Genomic DNA, 15,944 nt, shown 5'->3' on the forward strand with positions numbered 1-15,944 from the left:
ACTCCTAGAAATAACTTCATGCCCCATCTCCCTTACTTCCAGCTAGTAAGGATCACATAATTCCTAACAAAGTTTTGACACAGATTCCCAATTCGGGCATTCAGAACATATAGCACGTTGCTGTAAGCAAGCACATTCTCATTCAAAGTTGCAAGTTACTATGTAGGAACAAGTTTGTATTGGTATTTCAAAGATGCCCAGAACTGAGCTAAACTTGGTATGTGTCCAACTCCTAGAAATAACTTCATGCCCCATCTCCCTTACTTCCAGCTAGTAAGGATCACATAATTCCTAACAAAGTTTTGACACAGATTCCCAATTCGGGCATTCAGAACATATAGCACGTTGCTGTAAGCAAGCACATTCTCATTCAAAGTTGCAAGTTACTATGTAGGAACAAGTTTGTATAGGTATTTCAAAGATGCCCAGAACTGAGCTAAACTTGGTATGTGTCCAACTCCTAGAAATAACTTCATGCTCCATCTCCCTTACTTCCAGCTAGTAAGGATGACATAATTCCTAACAAAGTTTTGACACACATTCCCAATTCGGGCATTCAGAACATATAGCACGTTGCTGTAAGCAAGCACATTCTCATTCAAAGTTGCAAGTTACTATGTAGGAACAAGTTTGTATAGGTATTTCAAAGATGCCCAGAACTGAGCTAAACTTGGTATGTGTCCAACTCCTAGAAATAACTTCATGCCCCATCTCCCTTACTTCCAGCTAGTAAGGATCACATAATTCCTAACAAAGTTTTGACACAGATTCCCAATTCGGGCATTCAGAACATATAGCACGTTGCTGTAAGCAAGCACATTCTCATTCAAAGTTGCAAGTTACTATGTAGGAACAAGTTTGTATAGGTATTTCAAAGATGCCCAGAACTGAGCTAAACTTGGTATGTGTCCAACTCCTAGAAATAACTTCATGCCCCATCTCCCTTACTTCCAGCTAGTAAGGATCACATAATTCCTAACAAAGTTTTGACACAGATTCCCAATTCGGGCATTCAGAACATATAGCACGTTGCTGTAAGCAAGCACATTCTCATTCAAAGTTGCAAGTTACTATGTAGGAACAAGTTTGTATAGGTATTTCAAAGATGCCCAGAACTGAGCTAAACTTGGTATGTGTCCAACTCCTAGAAATAACTTCATGCCCCATCTCCCTTACTTCCAGCTAGTAAGGATCACATAATTCCTAACAAAGTTTTGACACAGATTCCCAATTCGGTCATTCAGAACATATAGCACGTTGATGTAAGCAAGCACATTCTCATTCAAAGTTGCAAGTTACTATGTAGGAACAAGTTTGTATAGGTATTTCAAAGATGCCCAGAACTGAGCTAAACTTGGTATGTGTCCAACTCCTAGAAATAACTTCATGCCCCATCTCCCTTACTTCCAGCTAGTAAGGATCACTTAATTCCTAACAAAGTTTTGACACAGATTCCCAATTCGGGCATTCAGAACATATAGCACGTTGCTGCAAGCAAGCACATTCTCATTCAAAGATGAAAGTTACTATGTAGCAACAAGTTTGTATAGGTATTTCAAAGATGCCCAGAACTGAGCTAAACTTGGTATGTGTCCAACTCCTAGAAATAACTTCATGCCCCATCTCCCTTACTTCCAGCTAGTAAGGATCACATAATTCCTAACAAAGTTTTGACACAGATTCCCTATTCGGGCATTCAGAACATATAGCACGTTGCTGCAAGCAAGCACATTCTCATTCAAAGATGCAAGTTACTATGTAGGAACAAGTTTGTATAGGTATTTCAAAGATGCCCAGAACTGAGCTAAACTTGGTATGTCTCCAACTCCAAGAAATAACTTCATGCCCCATCTCCCTTACTTCCAGCTAGTAAGGATCACATAATTCCTAACAAAGTTTTGACACAGATTCCCTATTCGGGCATTCAGAACATATAGCACGTTGCTGTAAGGAAGAACATTCTCATTCAAAGATGCAAGTTACTATGTAGGAACAAGTTTGTATAGGTATTTCAAAGATGCCCAGAACTGAGCTAAGCTTGGTATGTCTCCAACTCCTAGAAATAACTTCATGCCCCATCTCCCTTACTTCCAGCTAGTAAGGATCACATAATTCCTAACAAAGATTTGACACAGATTGCCAATTCGGGCATTCAGAACATATAGCACGTTGCTGTAAGGAAGAACATTCTCATTCAAACATGCAAGTTACTATGTAGGAACAAGTTTGTATAGGTATTTCAAAGATGCCCAGAACTGAGCTAAACTTGGTATGTGTCCAACTCCTAGAAATAACTTCATGCCCCATCTCCCTTACTTCCAGCTAGTAAGGATCACATAATTCCTAACAAAGTTTTGACACAGATTCCCAATTCGGGCATTCAGAACATATAGCACGTTGCTGTAAGCAAGCACATTCTCATTCAAAGTTGCAAGTTACTATGTAGGAACAAGTTTGTATAGGTATTTCAAAGATGCCCAGAACTGAGCTAAACTTGGTATGTGTCCAACTCCTAGAAATAACTTCATGCCCCATCTCCCTTACTTCCAGCTAGTAAGGATCACATAATTCCTAACAAAGTTTTGACACAGATTCCCAATTCGGGCATTCAGAACATATAGCACGTTGCTGTAAGCAAGCAGATTCCCATTCAAAGATGCAAGTTACTATGTAGGAACAAGTTTGTATAGGTATTTCAAAGATGCCCAGAACTGAGCTAAACGTTGTATGTGTCCAACTCCTAGAAATAACTTCATGCCCCATCTCCCTTACTTCCAGCTAGTAAGGATCACATAATTCCTAACAAAGTTTTGACACGGATTGCCAATTCGGGCATTCAGAACATATAGCACGTTGCTGTAAGCAAGCACATTCTCATTCAAAGATGCAAGTTACTATGTAGGAACAAGTTTGTATAGGTATTTCAAAGATGCCCAGAACTGAGCTAAACTTGGTATGTGTCCAACTCCTAGAAATAACTTCATGCCCCATCTCCCTTACTTTCAGCTAGTAAGGATCACATAATTCCTAACAAAGTTTTGACACAGATTCCCAATTCGGGCATTCAGAACATATAGCACGTTGCTGCAAGCAAGCACATTCTCATTCAAAGATGCAAGTTACTATGTAGGAACAAGTTTGTATAGGTATTTCAAAGATGCCCAGAACTGAGCTAAACTTGGTATGTGTCCAACTCCTAGAAATAACTTCATGCCCCATCTCCCTTACTTCCAGCTAGTAAGGATCACATAATTCCTAACAAAGTTTTGACACAGATTCCCTATTCGGGCATTCAGAACATATAGCACGTTGCTGCAAGCAAGCACATTCTCATTCAAAGATGCAAGTTACTATGTAGGAACAAGTTTGTATAGGTATTTCAAAGATGCCCAGAACTGAGCTAAACTTGGTATGTGTCCAACTCCTAGAAATAACTTCATGCCCCATCTCCCTTACTTCCAGCTAGTAAGGATCACATAATTCCTAACAAAGTTTTGACACAGATTCCCTATTCGGGCATTCAGAACATATAGCACGTTGCTGCAAGCAAGCACATTCTCATTCAAAGTTGCAAGTTACTATGTAGGAACAAGTTTGTATAGGTATTTCAAAGATGCCCAGAACTGAGCTAAACTTGGTATGTGTCCAACTCCTAGAAATAACTTCATGCCCCATCTCCCTTACTTCCAGCTAGTAAGGATCACATAATTCCTAACAAAGTTTTGACACAGATTCCCTATTCGGGCATTCAGAACATATAGCACGTTGCTGCAAGCAAGCACATTCTCATTCAAAGTTGCAAGTTACTATGTAGGAACAAGTTTGTATAGGTATTTCAAAGATGCCCAGAACTGAGCTAAACTTGGTATGTGTCCAACTCCTAGAAATAACTTCATGCCCCATCTCCCTTACTTCCAGCTAGTAAGGATCACATAATTCCTAACAAAGTTTTGACACAGATTCCCAATTCGGGCATTCAGAACATATAGCACGTTGCTGTAAGCAAGCACATTCTCATTCAAAGTTGCAAGTTACTATGTAGGAACAAGTTTGTATAGGTATTTCAAAGATGCCCAGAACTGAGCTAAACTTGGTATGTGTCCAACTCCTAGAAATAACTTCATGCCCCATCTCCCTTACTTCCAGCTAGTAAGGATCACATAATTCCTATCAAAGTTTTGACACAGATTCCCTATTCGGGCATTCAGAACATATAGCACTTTGCTGTAAGCAAGCACATTTTCATTCAAGGTTGCAAGTTACTAGGTAGGAACAAGTTTGTATAGGTATTTCAAAGATGCCCAGAACTGAGCTAAACTTGGTATGTGTCCAACTCCTAGAAATAACTTCATGCCCCATCTCCCTTACTTCCAGCTAGTAAGGATCACATAATTCCTAACAAAGTTTTGACACAGATTCCCAATTCGGGCATTCAGAACATATAGCACGTTGCTGTAAGCAAGCACATTCTCATTCAAAGATGCAAGTTACTATGCAGGAACAAGTTTGTAAAGCTTTTTCAAAGATGCCCAGAACTGAGCTAAACTTGGTATGTGTCCAACTCCTAGAAATAACTTCATGCCCCATCTCCCTTACTTCCAGCTAGTAAGGATCACATAATTCCTAACAAAGTTTTGACACAGATTCCCAATTCGGGCATTCAGAACATATAGCACGTTGCTGTAAGCAAGCACATTCTCATTCAAAGTTGCAAGTTACTATGTAGGAACAAGTTCGTATAGGTATTTCAAAGATGCCCAGAAGTGAGCTAAACTTGGTATGTGTCCAACTCCTAGAAATAACTTCATGCCCCATCTCCCTTACTTCCAGCTAGTAAGGATCACATAATTCCTAACAAAGATTTGACACAGATTCCCTATTCGGGCATTCAGAACATATAGCACGTTGCTGCAAGCAAGCACATTCTCATTCAAAGTTGCAAGTTACTATGTAGGAACAAGTTTGTATAGGTATTTCAAAGATGCCCAGAACTGAGCTAAACTTGCTATGTGTCCAACTCCTAGAAATAACTTCATGCCCCATCTCCCTTACTTCCAGCTAGTAAGGATCACATAATTCCTAACAAAATTTTGACACAGATTCCCAATTCGGGCATTCAGAACATATAGCACGTTGCTGTAAGCAAGCAGATTCTCATTCAAAGATGCAAGTTACTATGTAGGAACAAGTTTGTATAGGTATTTCAAAGATGCCCAGAACTGAGCTAAACTTGGTATGTGTCCAACTCCTAGAAATAACTTCATGCCCCATCTCCCTTACTTCCAGCTAGTAAGGATCACATAATTCCTAACAAAGTTTTGACACAGATTCCCTATTCGGGCATTCAGAACATATAGCACGTTGCTGCAAGCAAGCACATTCTCATTGAAAGATGCAAGTTACTATGTAGAAACAAGTTTGTATAGGTATTTCAAAGATGCCCAGAACTGAGCTAAACGTTGTATGTGTCCAACTCCTAGAAATAACTTCATGCCCCATCTCCCTTACTTCCAGCTAGTAAGGATCACATAATTCCTAACAAAGTTTTGACACAGATTCCCTATTCGGGCATTCAGAACATATAGCACGTTGCTGCAAGCAAGCAAATTCTCATTCAAAGATGCAAGTTACTATGTAGGAACAAGTTTGTATAGGTATTTCAAAGATGCCCAGAACTGAGCTAAACTTGGTATGTGTCCAACTCCTAGAAATAACTTCATGCCCCATCTCCCTTACTTCCAGCTAGTAAGGATCACATAATTCCTAACAAAGTTTTGACACAGATTCCCAATTCGGGCATTCAGAACATATAGCACGTTGCTGTAAGCAAGCAGATTCTCATTCAAAGATGCAAGTTACTATGTAGGAACAAGTTTGTATAGGTATTTCAAAGATGCCCAGAACTGAGCTAAACTTGGTATGTGTCCAACTCCTAGAAATAACTTCATGCCCCATCTCCCTTACTTCCAGCTAGTAAGGATCACATAATTCCTAACAAAGTTTTGACACAGATTCCCAATTCGGGCATTCAGAACATATAGCACGTTGCTGTAAGCAAGCAGATTCTCATTCAAAGATGCAAGTTACTATGTAGGAACAAGTTTGTATAGGTATTTCAAAGATGCCCAGAACTGAGCTAAACTTGGTATGTGTCCAACTGCTAGAAATAACTTCATGCCCCATCTCCCTTACTTCCAGCTAGTAAGGATCACATAATTCCTAACAAAGTTTTGACACAGATTCCCAATTCGGGCATTCAGAACATATAGCACGTTGCTGTAAGCAAGCACATTCTCATTCAAAGTTGCAAGTTACTATGTAGGAACAAGTTTGTATAGGTATTTCAAAGATGCCCAGAACTGAGCTAAACTTGGTATGTGTCCAACTCCTAGAAATAACTTCATGCCCCATCTCCCTTACTTCCAGCTAGTAAGGATCACATAATTCCTAACAAAGTTTTGACACGGATTCCCTATTCGGGCATTCAGAACATATAGCACGTTGCTGCAAGCAAGCACATTCTCATTCAAAGATGCAAGTTACTATGTAGGAACAAGTTTGTATAGGTATTTCAAAGATGCCCAGAACTGAGCTAAACTTGGTGTGTGTCCAACTACTAGAAATAACTTCATGCCCCATCTCCCTTACTTCCAGCTAGTAAGGATCACATAATTCCTAACAAAGTTTTGACACGGATTGCCAATTCGGGCATTCAGAACATATAGCACGTTGCTGTAAGCAAGCACATTCTCATTCAAAGATGCAAGTGACTATGTAGGAACAAGTTTGTATAGGTATTTCAAAGATGCCCAGAACTGAGCTAAACTTGGTATGTGTCCAACTCCTAGAAATAACTTCATGCCCCATCTCCCTTACTTCCAGCTAGTAAGGATCACATAATTCCTAACAAAGTTTTGACACAGATTCCCTATTCGGGCATTCAGAACATATAGCACGTTGCTGCAAGCAAGCACATTCTCATTCAAAGATGCAAGTTACTATGTAGGAACAAGTTTGTATAGGTATTTCAAAGATGCCCAGAACTGAGCTAAACTTGGTATGTGTCCAACTCCTAGAAATAACTTCATGCCCCATCTCCCTTACTTCCAGCTACTAAGGATCACATAATTCCTAACAAAGTTTTGACACAGATTCCCAATTCGGGCATTCAGAACATATAGCACGTTGCTGTAAGCAAGCACATTCTCATTCATAGTTGCAAGTTACTATGTAGGAACAAGTTTGTATAGGTATTTCAAAGATGCCCAGAACTGAGCTAAACTTGGTATGTGTCCAACTCCTAGAAATAACTTCATGCCCCATCTCCCTTACTTCCAGCTAGTAAGGATCACATAATTCCTAACAAAGTTTTGACACAGATTCCCAATTCGGGCATTCAGAACATATAGCACGTTGCTGTAAGCAAGCAGATTCTCATTCAAAGATGCAAGTTACTATGTAGGAACAAGTTTGTATAGGTATTTCAAAGATGCCCAGAACTGAGCTAAACTTGCTATGTGTCCAACTCCTAGAAATAACTTCATGCCCCATCTCCCTTACTTCCAGCTAGTAAGGATCACATAATTCCTAACAAAGTTTTGACAGAGATTCCCAATTCGGGCATTCAGAACATATAGCACGTTGCTGTAAGCAAGCAGATTCTCATTCAAAGATGCAAGTTACTATGTAGGAACAAGTTTGTATAGGTATTTCAAAGATGCCCAGAACTGAGCTAAACTTGGTATGTGTCCAACTCCTAGAAATAACTTCATGCCCCATCTCCCTTACTTCCAGCTAGTAAGGATCACATAATTCCTAACAAAGTTTTGACACAGATTCCCAATTCGGGCATTCAGAACATATAGCACGTTGCTGCAAGCAAGCACATTCTCATTCAAAGATGCAAGTTACTATGTAGGAACAAGTTTGTATAGGTATTTCAAAGATGCCCAGAACTGAGCTAAACTTGGTATGTGTCCAACTCCTAGAAATAACTTCATGCCCCATCTCCCTTACTTCCAGCTAGTAAGGATCACATAATTCCTAACAAAGTTTTGACACAGATTGCCAATTCGGGCATTCAGAACATATAGCACGTTGCTGTAAGCAAGCAGATTCTCATTCAAAGATGCAAGTTACTATGTAGGAACAAGTTTGTATAGGTATTTCAAAGATGCCCAGAACTGAGCTAAACTTGGTATGTGTCCAACTCCTAGAAATAACTTCATGCCCCATCTCCCTTACTTCCAGCTAGTAAGGATCACATAATTCCTAACAAAGTTTTGACACAGATTCCCTATTCGGGCATTCAGAACATATAGCACGTTGCTGCAAGCAAGCACATTCTCATTCAAAGATGCAAGTTACTATGTAGGAACAAGTTTGTATAGGTATTTCAAAGATGCCCAGAACTGCGCTAAACTTGGTATGTGTCCAACTCCTAGAAATAACTTCATGCCCCATCTCCCTTACTTCCAGCTAGTAAGGATCACATAATTCCTAACAAAGTTTTGACACAGATTCCCAATTCGGGCATTCAGAACATATAGCACGTTGCTGTAAGCAAGCAGATTCTCATTCAAAGATGCAAGTTACTATGTAGGAACAAGTTTGTATAGGTATTTCAAAGATGCCCAGAACTGAGCTAAACTTGGTATGTGTCCAACTGCTAGAAATAACTTCATGCCCCATCTCCCTTACTTCCAGCTAGTAATGATCACATAATTCCTAACAAAGTTTTGACACAGATTCCCAATTCGGGCATTCAGAACATATAGCACGTTGCTGTAAGCAAGCACATTCTCATTCAAAGATGCAAGTTACTATGTAGGAACAAGATTGTATAGGTATTTCAAAGATGCCCAGAACTGAGCTGAACTTGGTATGTTTCCAACTCCTAGAAATAACTTCATGCCCCATCTCCCTTACTTCCAGCTAGTAAGGATCACATAATTCCTAACAAAGTTTTGACACAGATTCCCTATTCGGGCATTCAGAACATATAGCACGTTGCTGCAAGCAAGCACATTCTCATTCAAAGATGCAAGTTACTATGTAGGAACAAGTGTGTATAGGTATTTCAAAGATGCCCAGAACTGAGCTAAACGTTGTATGTGTCCAACTCCTAGAAATAACTTCATGCCCCATCTCCCTTACTTCCAGCTAGTAAGGATCACATAATTCCTAACAAAGTTTTGACACAGATTCCCTATTCGGGCAATCAGAACATATAGCACGTTGCTGCAAGCAAGCACATTCTCATTCAAAGATGCAAGTTACTATGTAGGAACAAGTTTGTATAGGTATTTCAAAGATGCCCAGAACTGAGCTAAACTTGGTATGTGTCCAACTCCTAGAAATAACTTCATGCCCCATCTCCCTTACTTCCAGCTAGTAAGGATCACATAATTCCTAACAAAGTTTTGACACAGATTCCCAATTCGGGCATTCAGAACATATAGCACGTTGCTGTAAGCAAGCAGATTCTCATTCAAAGATGCAAGTTACTAGGTAGGAACAAGTTTGTATAGGTATTTCAAAGATGCCCAGAACTGAGCTAAACGTTGTATGTGTCCAACTCCTAGAAATAACTTCATGCCCCATCTCCCTTACTTCCAGCTAGTAAGGATCACATAATTCCTAACAATGTTTTGACACAGATTCCCAATTCGGGCATTCAGAACATATAGCACGTTGCTGTAAGCAAGCACATTTTCATTCAAAGTTGCAAGTTATTATGTAGGAACAAGTTTGTATAGGTATTTCAAAGATGCCCAGAACTGAGCTAAACTTGGTATGTGTCCAACTCCTAGAAATAACTTCATGCCCCATCTCCCTTACTTCCAGCTAGTAAGGATCACATAATTCCTAACAAAGTTTTGACACAGATTGCCAATTCGGGCATTCAGAACATATAGCACGTTGCTGTAAGCAAGCACATTTTCATTCAAAGTTGCAAGTTACTAGGTAGGAACAAGTTTGTATAGGTATTTCAAAGATGCCCAGAACTGAGCTAAACTTGGTATGTGCCCAACTCCTAGAAATAACTTCATGCAACATCTCCCTTACTTCCAGCAAGTAAGGATCACATAATTCCTAACAAAGTTTTGACACTGATTCCCTATTCGGTCATTCAGAACATATAGCACGTTGCTATAAACAAGCAGATTCTCATTCAAAGATGCAAGTTACTATGTAGGAACAAGTTTGTATAGGTATTTCAAAGATGCCCAGAACTGAGCTAAACTTGGTATGTGTCCAACTCCTAGAAATAACTTCATGCCCCATCTCCCTTACTTCCAGCTAGTAAGGATCACATAATTTCTAACAAAGTTTTGACACAGATTCCCTATTCGGGCATTCAGAACATATAGCACGTTGCTGCAAGCAAGCACATTCTCATTCCAAAATGCAAGTTACTAGGTAGGAACAAGCTTGTATAGGTATTTCAAAGATGCCCAGAACTGAGCTGAAATTGGTATGTGTCCAACTCCAAGAAATAACTTCATGCTCCATCTCCCTTACTTCCAGCTAGTAAGGATCACATAATTCCTAACAAAGTTTTGACACAGATTCCCTATTCGGGCATTCAGAACATATAGCACGTTGCTGCAAGCAAGCACATTCTCATTCAAAGTTGCAAGTTACTATGTAGGAACAAGTTTGTATAGGTATTTCAAAAATGCCCAGAACTGAGCTAAACTTGGTATGTGTCCAACTCCTAGAAATAACTTCATGCCCCATCTCCCTTACTTCCAGCTAGTAAGGATCACATAATTCCTAACAAAGTTTTGACACAGATTGCCAATTCGGGCATTCAGAACATATAGCACGTTGCTGTAAGCAAGCACATTCTCATTCAAAGATGCAAGTTACTATGTAGGAACAAGTTTGTATAGGTATTTCAAAGATGCCCAGAACTGAGCTAAACTTGGTATGTGTCCAGCTCCTAGAAATAACTTCATGTCCCATCTCCCTTACTTCCAGCTAGTAAGGATCACATAATTCCTAACAAAGTTTTGACACAGATTCCCAATTCGGGCATTCAGAACATATAGCACGTTGCTGTAAGCAAGCACATTCTCATTCAAAGATGCAAGTTACTATGTAGGAACAAGTTTGTATAGGTATTTCAAAGATGCCCAGAACTGAGCTAAACTTGGTATGTGTCCAACTCCTAGAAATAACTTCATGCCCCATCTCCCTTACTTCCAGCTAGTAAGGATCACATAATTCCTAACAAAGTTTTGACACAGATTCCCAATTCGGGCATTCAGAACATATAGCACGTTGCTGTAAGCAAGCGGATTCCCATTCAAAGTTGCAAGTTACTATGTAGGAACAAGTTTGTATAGGTATTTCAAAGATGCCCAGAACTGAGCTAAACTTGCTATGTGTCCAACTCCTAGAAATAACTTCATGCCCCATCTCCCTTACTTCCAGCTAGTAAGGATCACATAATTCCTAACAAAGTTTTGACACAGATTCCCAATTCGGGCATTCAGAACATATAGCACGTTGCTGTAAGCAAGCGGATTCCCATTCAAAGATGCAAGTTACTATGTAGGAACAAGTTTGTATAGGTATTTCAAAGATGCCCAGAACTGAGCTAAACTTGCTATGTGTCCAACTCCTAGAAATAACTTCATGCCCCATCTCCCTTACTTCCAGCTAGTAAGGATCACATAATTCCTAACAAAGTTTTGACACAGATTGCCAATTCGAGCATTCAGAACATATAGCACGTTGCTGTAAGCAAGCACATTCTCATTCAAAGATGCAAGTTACTGTGTAGGAACAAGTTTGTATAGGTATTTCAAAGATGCCCAGAACTGAGCTAAACTTGCTATGTGTCCAACTCCTAGAAATAACTTCATGCCCCATCTCCCTTCCTTCCAGCTAGTAAGGATCACATAATTCCTAACAAAGTTTTGACACAGATTCCCTATTCGGGCATTCAGAACATATAGCACGTTGCTGTAAGCAAGCACATTTTCATTCAAAGTTGCAAGTTACTAGGTAGGAACAAGTTTGTATAGGTATTTCAAAGATGTCCAGAACTGTGCTAAACTTGGTATGTGCCCAACTCCTAGAAATAACTTCATGCAACATCTCCCTTACTTCCAGCTAGTAAGGATCACATAATTCCTAACAAAGTTTTGACACAGATTCCCTATTCGGGCATTCAGAACATATAGCACGTTGCTATAAACAAGCAGATTCTCATTCAAAGATGCAAGTTACTATGTAGGAACAAGTTTGTATAGGTATTTCAAAGATGCCCAGAACTGAGCTAAACTTGGTATGTGTCCAACTCCTAGAAATAACTTCATGCCCCATCTCCCTTACTTCCAGCTAGTAAGGATCACATAATTTCTAACAAAGTTTTGACACAGATTCCCTATTCGGGCATTCAGAACATATAGCACGTTGCTGCAAGCAAGCACATTCTCATTCCAAAATGCAAGTTACTAGGTAGGAACAAGTTTGTATAGGTATTTCAAAGATGCCCAGAACTGAGCTAAAATTGGTATGTGTCCAACTCCAAGAAATAACTTCATGCTCCATCTCCCTTACTTCCAGCTAGTAAGGATCACATAATTCCTAACAAAGTTTTGACACAGATTCCCTATTCGGGCATTCAGAACATATAGCACGTTGCTGCAAGCAAGCACATTCTCATTCAAAGTTGCAAGTTACTATGTAGGAACAAGTTTGTATAGGTATTTCAAAAATGCCCAGAACTGAGCTAAACTTGGTATGTGTCCAACTCCTAGAAATAACTTCATGCCCCATCTCCCTTACTTCCAGCTAGTAAGGATCACATAATTCCTAACAAAGTTTTGACACAGATTGCCAATTCGGGCATTCAGAACATATAGCACGTTGCTGTAAGCAAGCACATTCTCATTCAAAGATGCAAGTTACTATGTAGGAACAAGTTTGTATAGGTATTTCAAAGATGCCCAGAACTGAGCTAAACTTGGTATGTGTCCAACTCCTAGAAATAACTTCATGTCCCATCTCCCTTACTTGCAGCTAGTAAGGATCACATAATTCCTAACAAAGTTTTGACACAGATTCCCAATTCGGGCATTCAGAACATATAGCACGTTGCTGTAAGCAAGCACATTCTCATTCAAAGATGCAAGTTACTATGTAGGAACAAGTTTGTATAGGTATTTCAAAGATGCCCAGAACTGAGCTAAACTTGGTATGTGTCCAACTCCTAAAAATAACTTCATGCCCCATCTCCCTTACTTCCAGCTAGTAAGGATCACATAATTCCTAACAAAGTTTTGACACAGATTCCCAATTCGGGCATTCAGAACATATAGCACGTTGCTGTAAGCAAGCAGATTCCCATTCAAAGTTGCAAGTTACTATGTAGGAACAAGTTTGTATAGGTATTTCAAAGATGCCCAGAACTGAGCTAATCTTGGTATGTGTCCAACTCCTAGAAATAACTTCATGCCCCATCTCCCTTACTTCCAGCTAGTAAGGATCACATAATTCCTAACAAAGTTTAGACACAGATTCCCAATTCGGGCATTCAGAACATATAGCACGTTGCTGTAAGCAAGCAGATTCCCATTCAAAGATGCAAGTTACTATGTAGGAACAAGTTTGTATAGGTATTTCAAAGATGCCCAGAACTGAGCTAAACTTGGTATGTGTCCAACTCCTAGAAATAACTTCATGCCCCATCTCCCTTACTTCCAGCTAGTAAGGATCACATAATTCCTAACAAAGTTTTGACACAGATTGCCAATTCGGGCATTCAGAACACATAGCACGTTGCTGTAAGCAAGCAGATTCCCATTCAAAGATGCAAGTTACTATGTAGGAACAAGTTTGTATAGGTATTTCAAAGATGCCCAGAACTGAGCTAAACTTGCTATGTGTCCAACTCCTAGAAGTAACTTCATGCCCCATCTCCCTTACTTCCAGCTAGTAAGGATCACATAATTCCTAACAAAGTTTTGACACAGATTCCCTATTCGGGCATTCAGAACATATAGCACGTTGCTGCAAGCAAGCACATTCTCATTCAAAGATGCAAGTTACTATGTAGGAACAAGTTTGTATAGGTATTTCAAAGATGCCCAGAACTGAGCTAAACTTGGTATGTCTCCAACTCCAAGAAATAACTTCATGCCCCATCTCCCTTACTTCCAGCTAGTAAGGATCACATAATTCCTAACAAAGTTTTGACACAGATTCCCTATTCGGGCACTCAGAACATATAGCACGTTGCTGTAAGCTGCACATTCTCATTCAAAGTTGCAAGTTACTATGTAGGAACAAGTTTGTATAGGTATTTCAAAGATGCCCAGAACTGAGCTAAACTTGGTATGTGTCCAATTCCTAGAAATAACTTCATGCCCCATCTCCCTTACTTCCAGCTAGTAAGGATCACATAATTCCTAACAAAGTTTTGACACAGATTCCCAATTCGGGCATTCAGAACATATAGCACGTTGCTGTAAGCAAGCACATTCTCATTCAAAGTTGCAAGTTACTATGTAGGAACAAGTTTGTATAGGTATTTCAAAGATGCCCAGAACTGAGCTAAACTTGGTATGTGTCCATCTCCTAGAAATAACTTCATGCCCCATCTCCCTTACTTCCAGCTAGTAAGGATCACATAATTCCTAACAAAGTTTTGACACAGAATCCCAATTCGGGCATTCAGAACATATAGCACGTTGCTGCAAGCAAGCACATTCTCATTTAAAGTTGCAAGTTACTATGTAGGAACAAGTTTGTATAGGTATTTCAAAGATGCAAAGAACTGAGCTAAACTTGCTATGTGTCCAACTCCTAGAAATAACTTCATGCCCCATCTCCCTTACTTCCAGCTTGTAAGGATCACATAATTCCTAACAAAGTTTTGACACAGATTCCCTATTAGGGCATTCAGAACATATAGCACGTTGCTGCAAGCAAGCACATTCTCATTCAAAGATGCAAGTTACTATGTAGGAACAAGTTTGTATACGTATTTCAAAGATGCCCAGAACTGAGCTAAACTTGCTATGTGTCCAACTCCTAGAAATAACTTCATGCCCCATCTCCCTTACTTCCAGCTTGTAAGGATCACATAATTCCTAACAAAGTTTTGACACAGATTCCCAATTCGGGCATTCAGAACATATAGCACGTTGCTGTAAGCAAGCACATTCTCATTCAAAGATGCAAGTTACTATGTAGGAACAAGTTTGTATAGGTATTTCAAAGATGCCCAGAACTGAGCTAAACTTGGTATGTGTCCAACTCCTAGAAATAACTTCATGCCCCATCTCCCTTACTTCCAGCTAGTAAGGATCACATAATTCCTAACAAAGATTTGACACAGATTCCCAATTCGGGCATTCAGAACATATAGCACGTTGCTGTAAGCAAGCACATTCTCATTCAAAGTTGCAAGTTACTATGTAGGAACAAGTTTGTATAGGTATTTCAAAGATGCCCAGAACTGAGCTAAACTTGCTATGTGTCCAACTCCTAGAAATAACTTCATGCCCCATCTCCCTTACTTCCAGCTAGTAAGGATCACATAATTCCTAACAAAGTTTTGACACAGATTCCCAATTCGGGCATTCAGAACATATAGCACGTTGCTGTAAGCAAGCACAACTCATTCAAAGATGCAAGTTACTATGTAGGAACAAGTTTGTATAGGTATTTCAAAGATGCCCAGAACTGAGCTAAACTTGGTATGTGTCCAACTCCTAGAAATAACTTCATGCCCCATCTCCCTTACTTCCAGCTAGTAAGGATCACATAATTCCTAACAAAGTTTTGACACAGATTCCCAATTCGGGCATTCAGAACATATAGCACGTTGCTGTAAGCAAGCACATTCTCATTCAAAGTTGCAAGTTACTATGTAGCAACAAGTTTGTATAGGTATTTCTAAGATGCCCAGAACTGAGCTAAAC

This window comes from Diceros bicornis, chromosome 14 (genome assembly GCF_020826845.1).
Source record: "Diceros bicornis minor isolate mBicDic1 chromosome 14, mDicBic1.mat.cur, whole genome shotgun sequence".
Taxonomy (NCBI): Eukaryota; Metazoa; Chordata; class Mammalia; order Perissodactyla; family Rhinocerotidae; genus Diceros; species Diceros bicornis.